This window comes from Chenopodium album, chromosome 1 (genome assembly GCF_948465745.1).
Source record: "Chenopodium album chromosome 1, dcCheAlbu1.1, whole genome shotgun sequence".
In the NCBI taxonomy this organism is placed as follows: domain Eukaryota; kingdom Viridiplantae; phylum Streptophyta; class Magnoliopsida; order Caryophyllales; family Amaranthaceae; genus Chenopodium; species Chenopodium album.
This window is the reverse complement of record NC_137834.1, coordinates 72,725,081-72,744,472: the sequence shown is the minus strand read 5'-3', so window position 1 is coordinate 72,744,472 and position 19,392 is coordinate 72,725,081. Positions and strand designations below refer to the sequence as shown.

At 41.4% G+C, this 19,392-nt stretch overlaps 2 non-coding genes across 2 annotated transcripts; both read left to right on the top strand.

Annotated features, from left to right (window-relative positions):
- The first annotated feature begins 5,139 nt into the window (after positions 1-5,139).
- On the top strand, positions 5,140-5,246 carry LOC145564754 (small nucleolar RNA R71). Its single transcript, XR_014094898.1, has one exon. It is a non-coding gene; the product is annotated as a small nucleolar RNA R71 (small nucleolar RNA).
- Positions 5,247-11,770: 6,524 nt separating this feature from the next.
- On the top strand, positions 11,771-11,876 carry LOC145565831 (small nucleolar RNA R71). Its single transcript, XR_014095204.1, has one exon. It is a non-coding gene; the product is annotated as a small nucleolar RNA R71 (small nucleolar RNA).
- Positions 11,877-19,392: the final 7,516 nt, after the last annotated feature.

Sequence of the window (19,392 nt, the reverse complement as noted above, 5' to 3'; positions counted from 1 at the left end):
CTTGTAATGTGGCTAATAAACAATAAAAAGTCAAGGCAACAACATGGGTAGCAAGAAGGGAACAAATGCATCTACAATCATCTGGAGGCTACCTAAATGAACAAATGCCTTCGTCCTCCACAATGTGCATAATAATGAATCATATAAACATTACTTATAGTTGCAAACCAATACTCAAATTCATTGACATACCAGGAACTATGGAACTATCACACATTCCTAACCAAATCAACTAGTCAAGCACTATATTCACAAGTAGTTGGACAAAATTGACGCATGTTTAGGAATCCAAACAATTAGACTTCAAATCATGATCAACTAATCCACAATGCTTATCATCAAATACCAAGAATCAAAAACAATTTTCTCTAGTATGGGGCACAGGGAAGCATAATTTATAATTCATTGGACCGTATTTTTGGATTTTTATTTTTCAATTTTTTTGTATTTTTATATATAAAGAAAGCAATAAAACTAACCTAAAAAGCAAGAAAACTAACCTAATAAAACACACCAAAAATAAAAGAAAATAGAAAAGGAAAAATACCAAACCAAAATCTCCCCCAAGCTAGAATCAGACAATGTCCTCATTGGCTCGGAAACTAGCCCAGCATAGCTAGTCCTCATCATCCTCGTCCATCGAGCCGAAGCCCGCACCTCCACTGCCACCTGCACCACCTGCACCAGAAGAGCTACCACCAAAATAATCAGCGTGAAAACTCCCCCCCTCCCCCGCCGGTCCCCCGAAAGGAATGTCCTGCCCGTACCCGAAAAAGGAAGAATAGTCAGTGTAAATACCACGGGCAGTGGGATCCCTATCGTATCCCTGGGGTGGAGGCTAAAACCAGTCAGGGTGAATAGCGTCGTCGGGAATGTTGCCCCGACGAGCATAATCATCGTACATAGGGTAGAGAGCTCTACCCTGGTTCCTCTCTAGGTACCCTAACCTCTGGTCAATAGAGCCCACCATCCTCCTAAGGTCAGTATGCGAATGCTCGATACGTCCTAGGGCCTGACCTATACTCTGAATATCCCAAACTGGGTCAGAGTCAACATGAGGGACGGAATGGGACATACGAGGTGGAGAGAAAGCCACCTCGGGCTGAGGCTGGGGTGGTGGAACTGGTGGTAGCTGCCCCCTAGCGTTGGAAACTAAAGCATCGTAAGTGTATGAAAGTTGCCCTGGGGGAAAGGCGGTCAAGTCTGGACTGGGTAGGGGAAAAATGGGCAAAGGTTGCTCGTTCCCAGTCCGGATACACCAAAAGGGTGTCTGCTCGCTATCCGGTCTAACCCACCCCACATCCTCAAAATACCTAGCAGTCATGTAGGTATCTGGTCCGCAGTTGGTCAGCTGGTGGGGTCCGTCTACTACAAAACCGGCCTTTTTCACCGCTATTCGAGTGATAAGGCCACCTAAACGGATAGGGGACTTGGAAGTGGTGCTGGCTGTGGCATGCCGACTCAAGTGGTGAACTATAAACCTGCCTATGTTTAATTTCCCGAACCCGTATACATAGTGTCCTATGATAGCTAGTTCGTTGGTTTGAGCGTTATGAGGCTGAGCCCTACCTAAAAAACACAAACCCGCAAATATTTGCCAGATTTTCGGGACAGGGTGGTGAATAGGTTTGGTACTAGCATGTTGGGGGTCGGGGGAAGGTAAACCAGTCAAAACATAATATAAATCACCCATTTTATAGTCTGCATGCCACTGGTGAGATAATTCAGAATTTAATTCAAAAATTTTACAAAATTCAACAAAAGTTAAACTAATATTTCTATTATTTAACCTGAAAAATAAATTAGGCCCATTCCTACTACTAACAACATGAAAGTGGGCAGGAATTCACAGGTGAGTTCTCGGTATGTAGGATAATGCATGTCAACAAATTTTCTCATGCCGATATCATTCAAAAATCGTTTAACAAAATCAAACAAACCATATGATTCTAAAGTAGGGCGGTGTAACCACCGAGAAGGAATTACCTCACGACCGACCAAATGCTCCAATCGTTCTTTTTGTTCCCGGCTCACGATCCGGATCGTCGGCCAATACGGGAGCTGCAAGTCTGCGTCGTAATCCTCCCTCTAACTGGAGCTTCTACCAAAAATGGATCTTGCCCACTTTGAAGCCATGTAGAAGAAATGGGTCGAAAATTTATTGAATTAAAACTGAAAAATTTTTGTATGAAAGTGAAGAGGGTGAAGAGAGGATCACAAATACGTAAAGAGTTTTGAATTTGGATAAGAAATGAAGGAGAAATCTTAGAGAGAAGTTAGAGAAAATTTGAGTTTTAGAGAGAGAAAGTAATGGAGGAAAGAAGAAATGGAGAAAGAAAGAAGAAAGAAAGAAGAAGAAGAGGGCGGATGTGCTCGCGCCCGGTCGGGCGGTGGGTCGCCCGGTCGGGCGATCAGGATAATTCGCGTACTCGTTCTCGCGCCCGGTCGGGCGGACTTCGCCCGGTCGGGCGATCTAACTTACCTTATGTTCGTGCCCGGTCGGGCGCCATTCGCCCGGTCGGGCGATCTGACGACCAAAATATCTTCTAGCTCTTGCGCCCGTCGGGCGCCATTCGCCCGATCGGGCGGTTTTAAACTCTAAATTTTCGCCCTTCTCGCGCCCGGTCGGGCGAGGCTTGCCCGATGGAGCGGACAATTAAGTCCGTAAATGTCAAGTTTTGCGCCCGGTCAGGCGCCTCTCGCCCGGTCGGGCGAATTTTCTTATTTTTAGAACCTTGCTCTCGCGCCCGATCGGGCGGGCATCGCCCGGTCGGGCCCGAGACTAATCGGGGAACGTTAATTTTCTTCTTTTCTCCAAAAATTTGCTAACTCTTTTCCTTCAAACCTGTACAAACACTCATAAAACTCATTAAATTCCCTCATCTCTCCTCTCGTGAGAAAAAGAAAAGAAAAAATAGACTAAAAAAACATTAGAAATACGGGTTGCCTCCCGCAAAGCGCTGGTTTATCTAGGTCCCGCACGACCTTCTTACCAAGTACAATTTCTAGGACCCTTGGCCTAACGCTTGATCGGGTGGTTTCTCACCCGGTCTAGCGATGTTTAGGCTGCGATGCGGCTTCCTGACATAACCTGTGGGACGCTAAGTCACCTTATCTGGTGGATCCTCCTTGACTTGGACTGGGGGATCTTCAATGCTACGCACTAAAAACCCTTCTTCGATCAAATGTTGCTTCAAATTGTCATTGCGATCAACACTTGCAACTCGATCTGGCGGAACACTTACCGTAGGCTCGATTCGCACAACTTGCTCGATCGGTTCCACTTGTTCATCCTCGAAACCAAGACCAACGTTGTAGAGTGCTCTTTCTATTGCATCGACTTCCTTCTGCCATTTTTTTATCTCATCTGAAAAGGATGCAACACAAGATACCGCCTCCAAGGGATCTTTTTCAAGAGCTTGGGGCTTGTTAGAATAATTTACAACCACATTAACACTGAAACATTTCTCCTCAGTCATGGAGCTCTTAGGGGCATTATTCAGATTAAAAATCACTTTATCGTCCCCTACTGATAGTGTTAACTTACCACTTCTTACATCTATGACTGCTCCTGCAGTGTTAAGGAATGGTCTACCCAAAATAATTGGGGTTTGCATATCCTCAGCCATATCAAGAACAACAAAATCCACAGGTATATAAAATTTACCTACTCAAACGGGGAAATCCTCAAAAACACCTAAGGGGTATTTGAAAGAACGATCGGCCATTTTTAGAGTTATATTGGTAGCTTTTAACTTACCCATATTCAACTTAGAACATACAGATAACGGCATGACACTAACACTAGCACCCAAATCACATAATGCATTATCAATCAAGAGATTGCCAATATGACAAGGGATAGAAAAACTACCCGGATCTTTTAATTTAGGTGGAGACTTATTTTGAAGTACGACACTACACTCTGCAGTAAAAGCTACTGTCTCTACCTCACTAATAGACCTTTTTCTCGTCAATATTTCTTTCATGAATTTTGCTTATGAGGGGATTTGTGTGATTAATTCAGTAAAGGGGACTGTTACCTTCAAATCTTTAACCACCTCCAGGAACTTACCAAACTGCTTATCCAAGTTTGTCTTCAATTGACGATTGGGGAAAGGAAGTTTGATGATTGGCTTTGGAGCATTCTTATTCTTGTCTGGAGTAGCCACCTTCTCTGGAGTTGTACCCTGCAATGTAGAATTAGATATGTTAGTATTATCCTTTAGCCCTGCAGGGCTATCAACTACATTGTTTGGTTTAATGGAATCAAGATTAGCATTATTTAATAAAACAGGTTCATCAACTCTAGGCATAGAGGGCCCTTCATAGTTTTACCCACTCCGTAGAGTAATTGCAAATGCTTGATCCGTAGGCCTAGTCGGCTGTGCCGGCAGGGCTCCCTGTTGGCGAGCTTGTAGAGTAGTGGAGAGTTGCGCAATTTGATTATCTACAATTTTATTATGCGCTAGAATTTGATCAATTGTCGCATCTCTGCTCTCCATGTGCTTTTACATATTGACCAACATTGCTCTAATTTCCGCCAAAGAAGGGTTGGAAGATGAGGGGGGTTGTTGTGGTTGATTCTTCTGGCTAGCATTGGGATGATAATATTTCTGCTGCTGTTGCTGTGGCACCTGTGGTTCTTGTGGTGGTGGATTTTGAACATTAGTGCTCCGGTAGGAAAGGTATGGATGATTTCGATACCCAGGATTGTAAGTGTTGGAGTATGGGTTATTCTGCCTATAAGCTTGGAAGACATTAACTTGCTCCACGGAACTCCTACAATCCTGCTCCCAATGACCTACAATACCACAATTTTCACAGAAAGCCTCATTAGAATTATTATTAATCGCAGAAACATTAGCTACATTAGCAGTGCTCAGATTATCTAATTTTTTACAAATAGAGGTCAGTTGAGCTTGCAAAAAGGATACAGAGTCGACACTATGTTTCCCCTTGTTAGCAAATCCTCTGGGATTACCATATTGGGAATTGTGTATCGCCATATCTTCAATAACCTGACCTGCATCATCAACATTAAGATTCATAAATCTCCCACTAGCTGTAGAGTCTAAAATTATTCTAGAAGAATTTCTAATGCCGTTATAAAAGGCTTGGATTAACTGCCATTGCGCTAAATTATGGTGAGGGCATTCTCTTTGTAAGTCCTTGAACCTCTCCCAAGCCTCATATAAAGACTCATCGGCTTCTTGGGCAAAGTTCTGAATCGCACTTCGTAGTACTGCTGTTCTCTCTGCAGGATAATACTTGTTATAGAAATTCAAAACAAGAGTTTCCCAGTAAGTTATACCAAGTGTAGTTCTATTTAAGCCATTAAACCACAATTTAGCTTTTCCAGTTAAAGAGAAGGGAAAGAGAATCTCCCTGATTTGGTCTTGAGTGACCCCGACTTGCCTTATGGTGTTGCAATATTGACAATAGTCGGCAATGTGAAGATTCGGGTCTTCACCCTTGGCTCTACTGAATTGCTTCCTCTCTATCATCGTTATAAATTGAGGTTTAATTTCAAATTGAACCCCATCAAGAGCCGGAGTAGGGGTGAGATGTGGAAAATCCGTAAGCTTTGGTTGTGAATAATCACTAAGCTTCTTTGGAGCCGTCATCTCTGATTCTGTGTCTGATGATGCCTCTAAATCGCTAGAATCAGTTGGAGGATCGCGGTGATTATTGTTATTATCACCAGAATCCGCCAGGATTTGCTTGTAGAAGTTTTTCTGTCTATGGAAGGAACGTTTAATCTCAGGATCGAATGGGATGTAACCTGATCTGGAACACCTGGGCATAAACAAAAACTAGAAGCAAATATGACATTTGTCTCAGAGAACTAACGCTCTCTGAGACAAAAAAGGAAATAATCTAGACTACAAAAACAATCAGAAATAAAAATAAAACCGTTTCCCCGGCAACGGCGCCAAATTTTGACAAGGTAAAGTCGTATCCCCTAATAAAAAATAATTACCTAAATCACTAACTAAGGTAGATAGGGAAGTAGGGTCGATCTCCACAGGGATACAAGTCTTTTTACTCCTAATTAAATATTATAATCTAAATTATTTATGTAACCAATATTTATAATTAAGTAAAAGATTAAACTACTAAGGTTGAGAATGGGAAGAAAACAATATATAAAAAGGATCTAGGGCATAGATTCACCAATAAATAATACTCCAGGGTAAAACTTAGTAATCAATCATTGACATTGCATAAAAAACATGATTAACAGGCTCTCGCAATTTATTAATCAACATAGATCTAACAGGCTCTCGCAATTTACTAGATCTAAGTCCTTATTGAAAATAGCCTTTAATATCAAATTAACATCTGCTCGATTCATCAATTTAATATTGCTATACTTTTACAAGTCGCAATTGTAAAACATTAAAACAATTCAATAAGAAATCATCATGCAATACCAATAATCAATAATAGTCAATCATCAATGCATCAATTAACCAGATTGTAAGGGCTCTCGCTACGTATTACAATCACACAATTAATTTACTAGTATTAAATCTCATCTCTCGAATCTTGACTTAACCATTTATAAATTAACTTGCCTATTGAAACTAGACCTAAACATTAATTCTCATTTCTCTATTCTTGAATCAATATTGTCAAACTCATGCATAAAAGATAGGCCTAATCTAGTCACAGAGCATTAAATCAATCAATAGGAAATTAATCTAGCATTGATAAACAACAACAATAATTTACCCCTTCATATTATTTATTAGATCCCCATAAACCCTAGAAATTAAACTACTCACACATATTAAAAACTAAACTAATCAAGGTAATAAAATAAATCATGATGAAAGGAATAAAATAAATAACTAAGATTAAGGGAAGAGAAATCGTTACCAAAATAAATCTGGAATTAATGAAAGAATGAAGAACAAAGGTTTAGAGAGAGTTTAAGAGAGAGAGAAAACTAAGTAGAGAGAGAAAGTCTAAGAAAGAAGGTACTAAAATCGTATTACGGATGAGTATTTATACTTCGTACAAAAAAATCCTAAACTAAAACAAATTAAAACGACACTAATCGTCTCCTAAAAATACACGCGCCCGATCGGGCGAGGCACCTGCCCGATCGGGCGGGCCTTTTTGACTCTAACACTAATCTCGGGCCCGGCCGGGCGCGTCACCGGGCGCCAGACTAAGCTTCTCCCGCCCGGCCGGGCGAGCCTCCGGGCGCCAGCCCTCTTTGGCCGGGCGGCTCATTTGGGCCACTATTTGGACTTCGATTGGGCTCCAATTCTTCGGGCCAATCTGGGTTTCCTCTTTGGGTCTTGAATACTCGGTCCAAATGCCCCGGTATCACCTATACCGAGCCCTTAATCACCGGTTCGATGGCTCTAACCGGCCTTGGGCTATAAACTCTGGTCGTGCTTCTCCAATGCTCGTGATTGCTCCAAAATATCTCAGGAATATACTCCAAAAGTGTTAATCCCTGCAAAAGTCAACCATATCTACGAAAACACTGAAAAACACCAATTAGTAATTAAAGTGGCTCTAAAGAGCCAAAAACACTACTAATTATGACCAAGGGACGGGAGTAAAATAATATATAAAATAGACACATCAGAGGCCGAACCGTTGATGCACTCCATTTTTCCTCAACATCTTTTGGAAGGCGTTGTGATTAAAATGAGATCCGTTATCGCTTATCACAGCCTTAGGCACGCCAAACTTTGGGAAGATTATTTTGTTGAACAACTTCAACAATACTTTATGGTCATTAGTAGGGGAGGCAATGGCCTCAACCCATTTAGAAACATAGTCCACAACCACAAGTATGAATTGATTACCATATGAAGATGGGAATGGTCCCATGAAGTCAATCCCCCAAACATCGAACACCTCTAATTCAAGAATAAGCTGGTGAGGCATCTCATTCCTCTTGGAGATATTCCCAACCCTTTGACATTGGTCGCATGACTTTACAAAGCCCCATGAATCTTTGAAGAGATGCGGCCACCAAAAACCACATTGTAGAACCTTTGTGGCGGTTTTTGAAACGCCCATATGACCGCCACTTGGATCCGAATGGCACATCTTTAGAACACTTGGCACCTCTTCATTCGGGACACAACGCCGAAGCAAGCCATCCACCCCGCGTTTATACAACATTGGTTCATCCCACAAGTAATGTCTTGCCTCCCTCTTGAGCTTCTACTTTTGGTTCTTGGAGAAAGAAGGTGGAAACTCCCCACATGCTAGAAAGTTCACCAAGTCGGCATACCATGGGAGATCCTTAACCTTAATGGCATACAAGACATCATCAAGCATTCTATCTTCAATTGGTAGACCATCATCATGAATTTGATCACCGTCAAGGCGAGAAAGATGGTCCGCCACAACATTATCCGCACCCTTCTTATCCCTAATCTCTATTTCAAAAGTTTGTAATTCAAGCACCCAACGAATCAACCTTCTCTTGGACTCTTTCTTGACAAATAGATACTTGAGAGTCGCATGATTCGTGAAGACAATGATCTTGGAACCCAACAAATAACACCGGAATTTCTCGAAAGAGTGAACAATGGCCAAGAATTCTTTTTCCGTTGTTGTGTAATTCTTTTGGGCCCCATTTAGTGTCTTGGACATATAGTAAATCACATAAAGCTTCTTGTCCACACGTTATCCCAAAACACCTCCAATTGCCCAATCACTAGCATTACACAGCAATTCAAAGGGTAAATCCCATCTTGGGGCTTGAACAATGGGGGTAGAGATTAGGGCCTTCTTCAATCTATTAAATGCTTCCAAGCATTTATCATCAAAAACGAACTCAACATCTTTTTGAAGAAGATCATTAAGGGGCTTGGCAATGAGTGACAAATCCTTGATGAATCTTCTATAAAAACCCGCATGACCCAAAAATGATCTCACTCCCTTGACATTCACCGGAGGTGGAAGCTTCTCAATAACCTCAATTTTGGCCTTATCCACCTCTATTCCTTTATGAGAGATCTTATGCCCAAGCACTATCCCCTCCTCCACCACGAAATGGCATTTCTCCCAATTCAAGACAAGATTAACCTTTACACACCGAGCCAAACATTTCTCAAGATTAACTAGGCACTCTTCAAATGAAACCTCACCTACGGAGAAATCATCCATAAATACCTCCATTTCTTCTTCCAACATGTCCCAAAAAATGGTCATCATGCACCTTTGGAAAGTTGCGGGGGCATTACAAAGGCCCAAGGGCATTTTCCTATAGGCAAAGGTCCCATAGGGGCATGTAAATGTTGTCTTCTCTTGATCTTCGGGGTGGAATGGAATTTGGAAAAATCTCGAATAGCCATCAAGGAAGCAATAGAACTTGTGCCTTGTTAGTCTCTCTAACATTTGATCAATGAATGGAAGGGGAAATTTATCCTTTTTGGTGGATGTATTTAGACGTCTATAGTCTATACACATCCTCCAACCGGTGACCGTCCTAGTTGGAATGAGCTCACCACTCTCATTCTTGACTACGGTCATACCCCCCTTCTTAGGAACGACATGAACGGGAGAAACCCACCTAGAGCTTGAGATGGGGAATATAATTCCCGCATCCAAGAGCTTGGTGATCTCTTTTTTCACCACCTCTCCCATTTGAGGGTGTAGCTTTCTTTGTCGTTCAATAGAAGGAAGGGTGCCTTCCTCAAGCGTTATGTGGTGCGTACACAAAGCGGGGCTTATACCTTTAAGATCATCTATAGTATAGCCCAAAGCACCTTGGTGCTTTCTTAAAACACAACATAACGCTTGAGCTTGGCTCTCGCTCAAGGATGCACTAACAATTACGATGTAAGTGGAATTTGGGCCTAAGAATTCATACCTAAGGTGTGATGGTAGAGGTTTGAGCTCTACCATAGGCACACCTCTACCTTCTTTTGTTGCGGCCGCTTGCAAAGCTTCATGGCTTGAGATCTTCAAGCACAATTGTTCATCCACTTCCTCCATGCTTCCATTAAGCAATTCCTCATACAATGCTACCTCCTTGCATGGTACACCTAGCTTGTCTTTGTTCAACAAAACATTCTCAAGAGAATCGTTAGAGGTGAGCAAGTGCTCATGCATGGAAGACACAACATGATCAAGAGAGTCAATCATCATGCAATTTTCAGAAGAAGAACTTGGATATTTCATGCTTTCATTCAAATCGAATTCTATGACCTCATCTCCTACCTTAAGGGAAATATTTGCACACTTAACATCTATCATAGCACCCGAGATAGCAAGAAAGGGTCTACCTAGAATAATTGGAATGGTAGCATCTTCATCCATTTCTAAAACAACAAAATCCACCGGGAACACAAACTTCCCAACCCTCAATGGAACATCTTCCACTTTACCTTTTGGAAATTTGATTGACCTATCAGCTAGTTGCAAGGTAATGTTAGAAGGTAAGACTTCCCCTAGATCAAGTCTTTGATAAACCGAATATGGCATTAAGCTTACACTAGCTCCTAAGTCACATAAGGCATTATCAAATTGCATCTTGTTAATAGCACAAGGGACGAAAAAGTTTCCAGGGTCTTTCAACTTGGGTGGCATTTTGTTCATGATGATCGCACTACAATTTTCAGTCAAATTGATTTTCTCCACAACATCTCAAGTCCTCTTTCCCCTCAAAATGTATTTGAGGAATTTGGCATAATTAGGCATTTGGTTGATCACATCGGTGAAAGGTAGAAAAAGGTGAAGTTGTTTGAGCATATCAATAAATCTCCAAATTGCTCATCCAATTTGTGTCTCATGAATTTTTGGGGATAAGGGAGCTTGGGTTTCACAATCTCTTTCTGTACTCTCACCTCTCTTGGTGTCTCAACAAAAACCTCATCTAAAGATGCTCTACTTTCCTCATTCTCAACCAAAACTTCCTTGGGGACCTCCTTGTTATCACTCCTCCTAGGCAATCTCTCCTCAAGAACCTTACCACTCCTTGTAACAATAGCATTCACGGGTTTCTTGGGATCTAGGCCTTGGTAAGGTAAAGAAGAAGGGCTTGCTTGGTCTCTCAAAGTACTAGCAAGTTGAGAAATTTGGTTTTCTAGAATTTTGTTGTGGGTCATCATTTTATTGAACTTCTTGTCACTAACTGCCATATATGTGTTCAACAACTTGGTTTTATTTTCAATTATTTCCTCCAAATTGGTCCTAGAATAAGAAGATTGTGAATAGGAACTTTCACCTTGAGTCTTTGGAACAAATCCGGGTGGGGGACCTCTTTGAGAATTATTTTGAAAATTGCCCCTACCTTGATTGTTCCAATTACCCCTATTTTGATTTTGACCATAACCTTGATTATGGTTTCCACTGCCTTGGTTATGATTTTCATAACATTGGTTTTGATTACCATAATTTTGGTTTTCATTTTGACTACTATAACCTTGATTGTTATAGTTGTCACGAGAACTTTGGTTCCCTTGGTTCCTATAACCACCACCTTGGTTATAGTTGTCAAAATTACTTTGGTTTTCGTAATTCCTATTCCATTGACCTCTTTGATTATCAAACCTTTGCACATTATTATTTGACACATAATTCACATTCTCACTCTCACTATTATCAAAATCATCACCACATTCCGGAGAAGCATGAGGGCAATTACAAGAGTCATGACATAAGATCCACATCCACCACTTCCTCTTCCGTCCGATTCATTATGGGACCTCCGGCACCCTCATCAAGGCATGATTTGCCTTGAGGACTTAGGCCACCATAGAAAATTTGAATGACTTGATAGGTTGGAATTCCGTGGTGGGGACATTCCCTTTGGTACTCTTTATACCTCTCCCATGCTTCGTAGAGGCTTTCATTAGGTCTTTGCTTGAACCCTTGAATCAAAGCTCTAGCCTCCCCCGTTTTCTTTTGTGGGTAGAATCGGGACAAGAATTCGTTGGTGACTTCGTCCCATGTTCGAAGGGAATTTGGCTTTACCTCCTTATCCAACCACTCCAAGGCTCGGCCTATGAGAGATAATGGAAACAACTTTAGCCGGATGAATTTTTGAGAAACTCCGTTCACTTTGATAGTGTTGCAATACTTTTCGAACTCCTTGAGATGGTTCAAAGGACTCTCATTCTTAGCTCCGCTATATTGTCTCCTTTCGATCAAAGCGATCATAGCCGGCCTAATTTCGAAGTCATTCGCCGGTGTTGTAGGTGGAGCAATTCCACTCTCAAACTTGTACGCATCGGGAATTCCCAATTCTTTCAAAGCAACTCTTGGTTGATCTCCCATGCCTAGTTCCTCTTCAAATCCTTCTTCGCTTGAAGAAATAAATTCAAAGGATCGACTAGCAATTCTTCTCCTTGAAAGAGTCCTTTCGATTTCCGGGTCAAAAGGCACAATGGATCGATCACGAGCTCTATGCATGCAAAACTCAATGAAAATATTAGTAGCACGGCTACAAATGTAGCCTTAAGAAACAAAATCATTTTGTATTTTTTTTTTCAATTAAAATGAAATAGACTCAACAACTAAAGCTAAGCACCAATTTCACTCCCCGGCAACGGCGCCATTTTTATAGAGGAATGAACTAGTCGTTAATTGCCTATCCCAAAATCAAACACTATTTATAAAATCCTAAACCAACCTAAAACAAGTATAGGTAAGTATAGGGTCAAACCCAAAGGAGTTAGTTGGTGTTATCTTTAGCCTAAATCAAGCTATTTCAGAGATTGAAGTGAGAAAATGGTTGGTGTTATGATAGCAAAATTAGACTAATCAAGTAATTCAATAAGCTAAATGCTAGGGATATTGGTTCCACATGCTAATTCAATAATCGTGCTAATCGACAATTTCTTCGTTTCATTTAAGCATTGCAAAGGACAAACAATAGTAGCAATTAAGAGAGTTCAAGAGCTATCTCCTAGAGGCCAAACTAGGGGTCACTATGAATGGCTAATCAAGGAAATTCACAATCAAACTCAATCAATTAAAGCAATTCTCAAATTGATGGGTCATGTCATTATGAAATGCAATGCAATCTAGATTAATCTTATAGGTTGATTATTCCTAATCTAATTAATCACATGCAAAACTATGTCAACCAATTTTATTGCAACAATTCAATCAATCAAAGATCATCAACTAGTAAAAACTATCAATCAAGCATGCTTCCCCTTCTCCCTAGCAACTAATCTACTCACTAATCATGGTGTAACTCAAGAACAAATCACTAGAATTAGCATTGATCATCATTCTAAATCAAAATCAAGATGAAGCAATATCAACTACAATATCCAATTTAAATCCAAGCAATACAAACAATCAAAGATGAAACTAAATAAATCAAGTAAGAGATGAACTAGAAGAAGAAAATCTTACTAACATTAATGATTGAAAATGAAGAAATCCAAGCACAATTGATCCAATGTTGAAATACAAATCCAATACCAAGAACTTCTCTCTAACTTCTCTCTCTAAAATTAAGCTAATGAAAATTATCTAAAAGTTATCTTCAAAAAGGAATTACAAGTGTATTTATAGGCAAAGAAGAAAAACAAGATTCCCGCGCCTTCTCCAATAAACCCCGCGCCCGCGGAAAAATGGGTACGAAACCCATTAAAAACTCCGGGGGCTTTCTGGGAAACACCCGCGCCCGCGGCAAAATCGCGGCGAATCCCCTACTCCCAAAGGGTGATCAGAGGGCCGCGGTCTCTCTGGTACGAGTGGGCTCTCCAAACTACCCGCGCCCGCGGCAAGGCCGCGAAGAGTTCCTGGTCGAAATCTGCCAATTTGGTGCATATGAGCCCGTGCCCGCGACCTTAATTACCCGCGCCCGCGGCAGACTGGCAGGGCTTAATGCCCTCTCTATGCCCTCTCTGAGCCCTCTTCAAGCTGATTATTTCCTCCTTGCTTAGTTAATATATCCCATCTTGATTCCCTTGCAAAGACAAATCCTAGGTACCTACAAGAACAAACAACGAAAAGGAATAAAAGGGAAAAAGAACCAAATAAAAGGAAAACACGAAGAAAACATGAAAAACACAAGGAAAGAAAGAAAGAAAGGAATTAAAGGAAAAAGGACCAAAAATAAGATAAGAAAGCATAAAAAGGAAGATGAAATCATCCTAAAAGACTACCCTATGAGTGCCATAAATGACACTCATCAAGCCTTGGCATCATAGAGATCTTTCTCGAGGGAGGGAAAACGCTCAAGAGCAAGGTTCTTCTCAACAATTTGATCCTTTAGCTGCTAGACTTCTCTCTCAAGTCCCTCAAGCTTAACAGCTTGGTCCTCCAGAGATGTCATCTCCAAGTCATCCCTCTTCTTAGCCTCTTTCGGCAAATTTAGAGCCCTATCAGCATTGTCCAAGGCTGTTTGCAAAGCATTTTGGCTGGTAGAGGCTTAATGATGTTGTTCCTGGTAATAACGGTGCATCTCAACAACTCAGTATCGGAAATAACAGCCTGCATTAAACAATCAAACAACCATAAGGGCATAAACGATAACATAAATAACACACAACATGACTGTAAAAGATGAAGAGAAAACAAAATTTTTTGGGTTTTTCTATACAGTGCCCCTGAGGTATTGACTTTTCCAACCTGTGCCCACCCATTTTCAAAATTCTACACTATACCCCCAAGGTACCTTTAGTGTCTACGATGTAACCCTACCCTAATCCTCCGTTAACTTAAGTTAACTTTCCAATAAATAATTAAAAAAAAAACCCAAACACCTCTTACCTCCCTCACAACTACCCACCAGCCACCACTACCCCTCCAGCCGCACCTCCAGCCGCCACCGCCGCACCCCAAAAGCGTCGATCTATAATCTTGCACTAAGACTTAGAACGGATCCTGTTTTTTTTTTTTTTTAACTGTTTACACAAGCTTGAAATAGAGTGAAGGAGGGAGAGAGGGGTCTTAAAGGTACCCCAATTCCTTATTGCTCCGACACATCAAATTGAAGGAATTTGAGGAGTCTTAACGGGGTAGTACACTAGCACAAAGGTGTTGAGAAAGGAGAGCAAAGAAGACAATTTTGTGCTCAAACCCACATTTATATATATATGGTTCAATTGGTTGAATCTGGGCATAAAGAACGATTGGTGGTGCGGTCGCGGTTCAGTTGAGAAAGAAGGAGAGAGGAGGGTGACACGCGCGGGGGTGGGTCGAGGAGAGAAGAGCGCGGCTCAGTGGTGCGGCTGGGGTGCGGCGGTGGTGCAGCTGGAGGTGCGGTGGTGGCGCGGTTGGAGGTGTAGTGGTGGGTGGTGGGTAGTTGTGAGGGAGGAGAGAGAGGTGTTTGGGGTTTTGTTTTGTTTTATTTATTTATTATTTTGAAGTTAACAGAAAGATTAAGGTAGGTTTACATTGTAGACACTAAAGGTAACTTGGGGGTACAACGTGGAATTTTTAAAATGGGTGGGCACAACTTGAAAAAGTCAATACCTCAGGGGCACTGTATAGAAAAACCCAAATTTTTTTTAAAAAAATGTGTGTAACGATAATGACAAAAGAATAAGCAAAATACAAATTGAGTACCTTCATCATGTTATGCATGTGAACGGCAGCAAGAGGGCCGATTTTGCCCACAAGCTTGTCCATGGGAGGAGCCAAGTTACATAGAAGACGGTAGCCGAGATTCCCACTTTTCATGGGGTCATCGGTGAAGAATGACTTATTTTGGAACACATCAAGATCGGGCCGCCATTGATCTCCAGAATGGCCAGGGGGAACAGATAACCCTCTCAACACTACTTCAGGAAACCTCCCTTCAGGGCTCTAAATCCATTGATTTGACTGGTATATGAGCCCAGGGACGCTAGTGTCCGAACCACCGACAGTGGTGGGGATGCTTTGACTAATTGGTTACCCGATTTCATTAGGTTGAGGAGGGAGAGATTCGGGAGTACGAGTAAGATCTTCGATCTCCACTCCATCAGTCATCTTCTTGGTAAATGGCTCAGAACTCTTAACCACTGTCTTGTCTTCAATTTCAGTTGGCTTTGAAGACGGAGAAGAACGCTTAGCCTGTTTGTCATTCTCCCTCGATTTCTTCTCAGCTCGAATGTCAGACTGTCTAGGGTTGATAGCTCCGACATTTCCACCCCGGCGATTTCCCAATATAGACAGCTTTCTCTTCTTTGATTAGTCATCAGCCATCTTTTCGGCTTTTCTTTTAGGATTGACCAGGGAAGCGCGGCTGCAATATAAAGCAAGTGTGTCGTAACTGGAGCTGGGAGCTTTGAGACACCTCCGAATAACTCTCTTCCCGTCAGTAGACAACCCAAGGTGTTTATTGTCTAATTTATCAACACTTGGTATGAGCAAAAAAAAAAAAAAAAAAAAAAAGAACCATAAAAAGATGATTAAAGTTTTATTTAAATAATAAGGCAGATATATAAGACAGCGGAAAATATAGAAAATAAAAAATAATGGTGGATTAATTCCATAACAATAAGTCTAGCACAGACCGATATGTGATAAAGGGGCATTGTCGAGAATGTACCCCACGTTAGGTACCCACACCTTCGGAGCAAGGCGGGATCTACCTTCATCGTCCTGGGATTTAACGATGTCAAAATGGCTGACAGCCCTAAGTTCATGACGGCCAAGTTCCCTCTCAGGAATTGTGTCGAATCGAGGGTGAGGCCGATAAAAATTTCTTCGAATAGGAAAGTCATCGGGAACAGATAAAAAGAAAAACTTGTCCTGCCACCCTTTATAGCTAGACAATTTGTGGTGAACTGTATATTTCTGAGAAGCAGTATATAAGGACCACCACCCCTCTGATTGACCATCCCTCTTTAGGGTCACGAGCTTCCGAAAAGAGTTAAGTGTTAAAGGAAAATTTCTATACAGCATAACCCACACAAGGGCAATAACGACACAAATAGTAAGGGGGGTTATCTGAACTAAGCATACGTTCCAGGCCCTTAAATTTTTTGCCACGAACGGGTGAAGAGGAAACAGTAACCCAAAATAAAAATGCTTGGCATAAACGACGACATGGCCAGCAGGGCAATCCAATACAAAAGATCCAGCAGCTGGAAGATGAAGGTCATAACCATCAGGCAGGTTGTAAAATCGCTTAGCACGACGGCAATAATATTTTTCTATTGCAGTTTTCCTGAACTTGTTGTTTATTATAGCTTTTGCCACTTTACTGTTCCCTGGTAAAACAAGCGGTTGCCGAAAATCAGCATCATCGGTCTCGGATTTATACTCTTCATCCAAGCTCTCCTCTTGAATTACCTCTGCCGTTAAATCAACAACATCGTCCCTGCTCTCGGCATTAATACTATCATCCTGCTCGTCATCCTCATCCCCAAGAACCGAGTTCACTGCAGACTCGTGAACAGGAGACGATTGATCTTCTGGCCGAGTTGGGGGACGCTCCTCATTACCACAGTTGGAGGAGCTAGGGCTTACCACTTGGCCTTACCCAGGTTTTTTACTTGACTCCGCAGCTTCTCTAGCGGCGACATCGGGCTGATAACTGGTTTGCTTCATTCTCGGCATGGAGGTAGTACTTACACCGATATTTTTAACGTTTGAACCGTATTGATCAAACCGCGCATTAGAAAAACTCCTCAGATGATAACGGACGTTAACCGGTTCAATATCAAGAATTTCAGCGTCTTCCGGAATGCTATGGTTAGTGGGACGAGTAGCCTTCTCAATATCGGCTAGCAATTTGTGACGATAAAAGGCTTTTTTTTGTTCATCTAGGGATTACGGCTGAAATGGATCGTCAATATTGTCAGAAAGGGAAGAGGCAGTCCCCCCAAATCGGCCAAGATCCTTCCCTAACGATTGTCTAATAAGGCGACACCTAATAGTGCTAAGGGTAGGTAGTTCTTCCTTAGTACTACTATTTGACATATAATATCTTAATTTAGAAACTTAAAGAATAAAAAAAACCGAATTACGAAACATGCAAGTTCTCTAAGAATATATATATATATATATGTATATGTATATATACCTTAAAGATATTCGCTAACAGTGTAGAACTTCAATATTTCGATTGTGCTTTAGGAACGAACTGAACGACCGGCGATTGCTCTGCTATGACAGTAATGGAAGTTTAGATAAAAATCCCTTTTCTCTAAAATTCCCTTTTTAAAACCGTTTTTTATCTTGTTTGTAATTGAGAATGAAATGTAAAAATGAAGAGGAAGGTATTTAAGAAAAGAGACGATTGATGTGACGATTGAGTCAGAAATCCAACGGCTAGGGAAATTTTAAAAATTAAAATGGAAAACCATTAGATTAGCAACACGTGTCTTACCCCAATCCATATTTCCCGCTCTTTCTACTAAAACCTAATAAACGTTTCAACTCCTAAACGACTACTTTCTGTTAAGCAGACCTTGTGTCCTATCGGCACACAAGGTCACTTGGGGGGAAAACGGAGTTTTTTCGCTCCAAGTTCTTTTCTTAGGTAGACCTTGTGTCTTGTCGGCACATAAGGTCACTTGGGGGGAAAACGGAGTATTTTTGCTCCCATTTCTTTTTTTGAGTAGACCTTGTGTCCTGTCGGCACACAAGGTCACTTGGGGGGGAAACGGAGTTTTTTCGCTCTCAAATCTTTTGTTAAGTAGACCTTGTGTCCTGTCGGCACACAAGGTCACTTGGGGGGGGGAATGAAGTTTTTTCGCTCACCGTTCTTTTATTAAGTAGACCTTGTGTCCTGTCGGCACACAAGATCACTTGGGGGGAAAATGGAGTTTTTTCGCTCCCAGTTCTTTTATTAAGTAGATCTGTGTCCTGTCGACACACAAGGTAACATGGGGGGGGGGACGGATTTTTTTCGCTACCAGTTCTTTTGTGACGTAGACCTTATGTCCTTTCGGCACACAAGGTCACTTGGGGCGGAACACGGAGTTTTTTCGCTCCCAGTTCTTTTATTAGGTAGACCTTGTGTCCAATCGGCACACAAGGTCACTTGGGGGGGGGGGGGGGAACGGAGTTTTTTCGCTCCTAGTTCTTTTATTAAGTAGACCGTGCCTAAACATGCCCAAAAATAACATCCTGTGTATAAAATACATTGTGCCAGAAGCCATCCTAAATATTACAGTCCATATTTTCGCTGGAAAAAGAAAGCCTAAACATATCATAAAATTAAATGATGAAAATATTAAAACACAGATTCCTAAAAGAGAAATAGAACCTAAAGTTTGGTCATTATCCTAAAGTGAGAACGTCGATCTATAATCAAACGTCCTCACTTGGGGGGCTAGTTGTATGGGATAATATGTGAAACGGGTTGACATCTTCGTAAATATGGATATGAGCCAAGCGTAACTGATAAATAGGCTGATATGTCCCATAAAGCAAACATATTGGCTTGACGGTACTTGGCATGTGGCAACAATAGGTTGACAGTTGGCAAGAAAATCCTTGCATCCTTTGTAG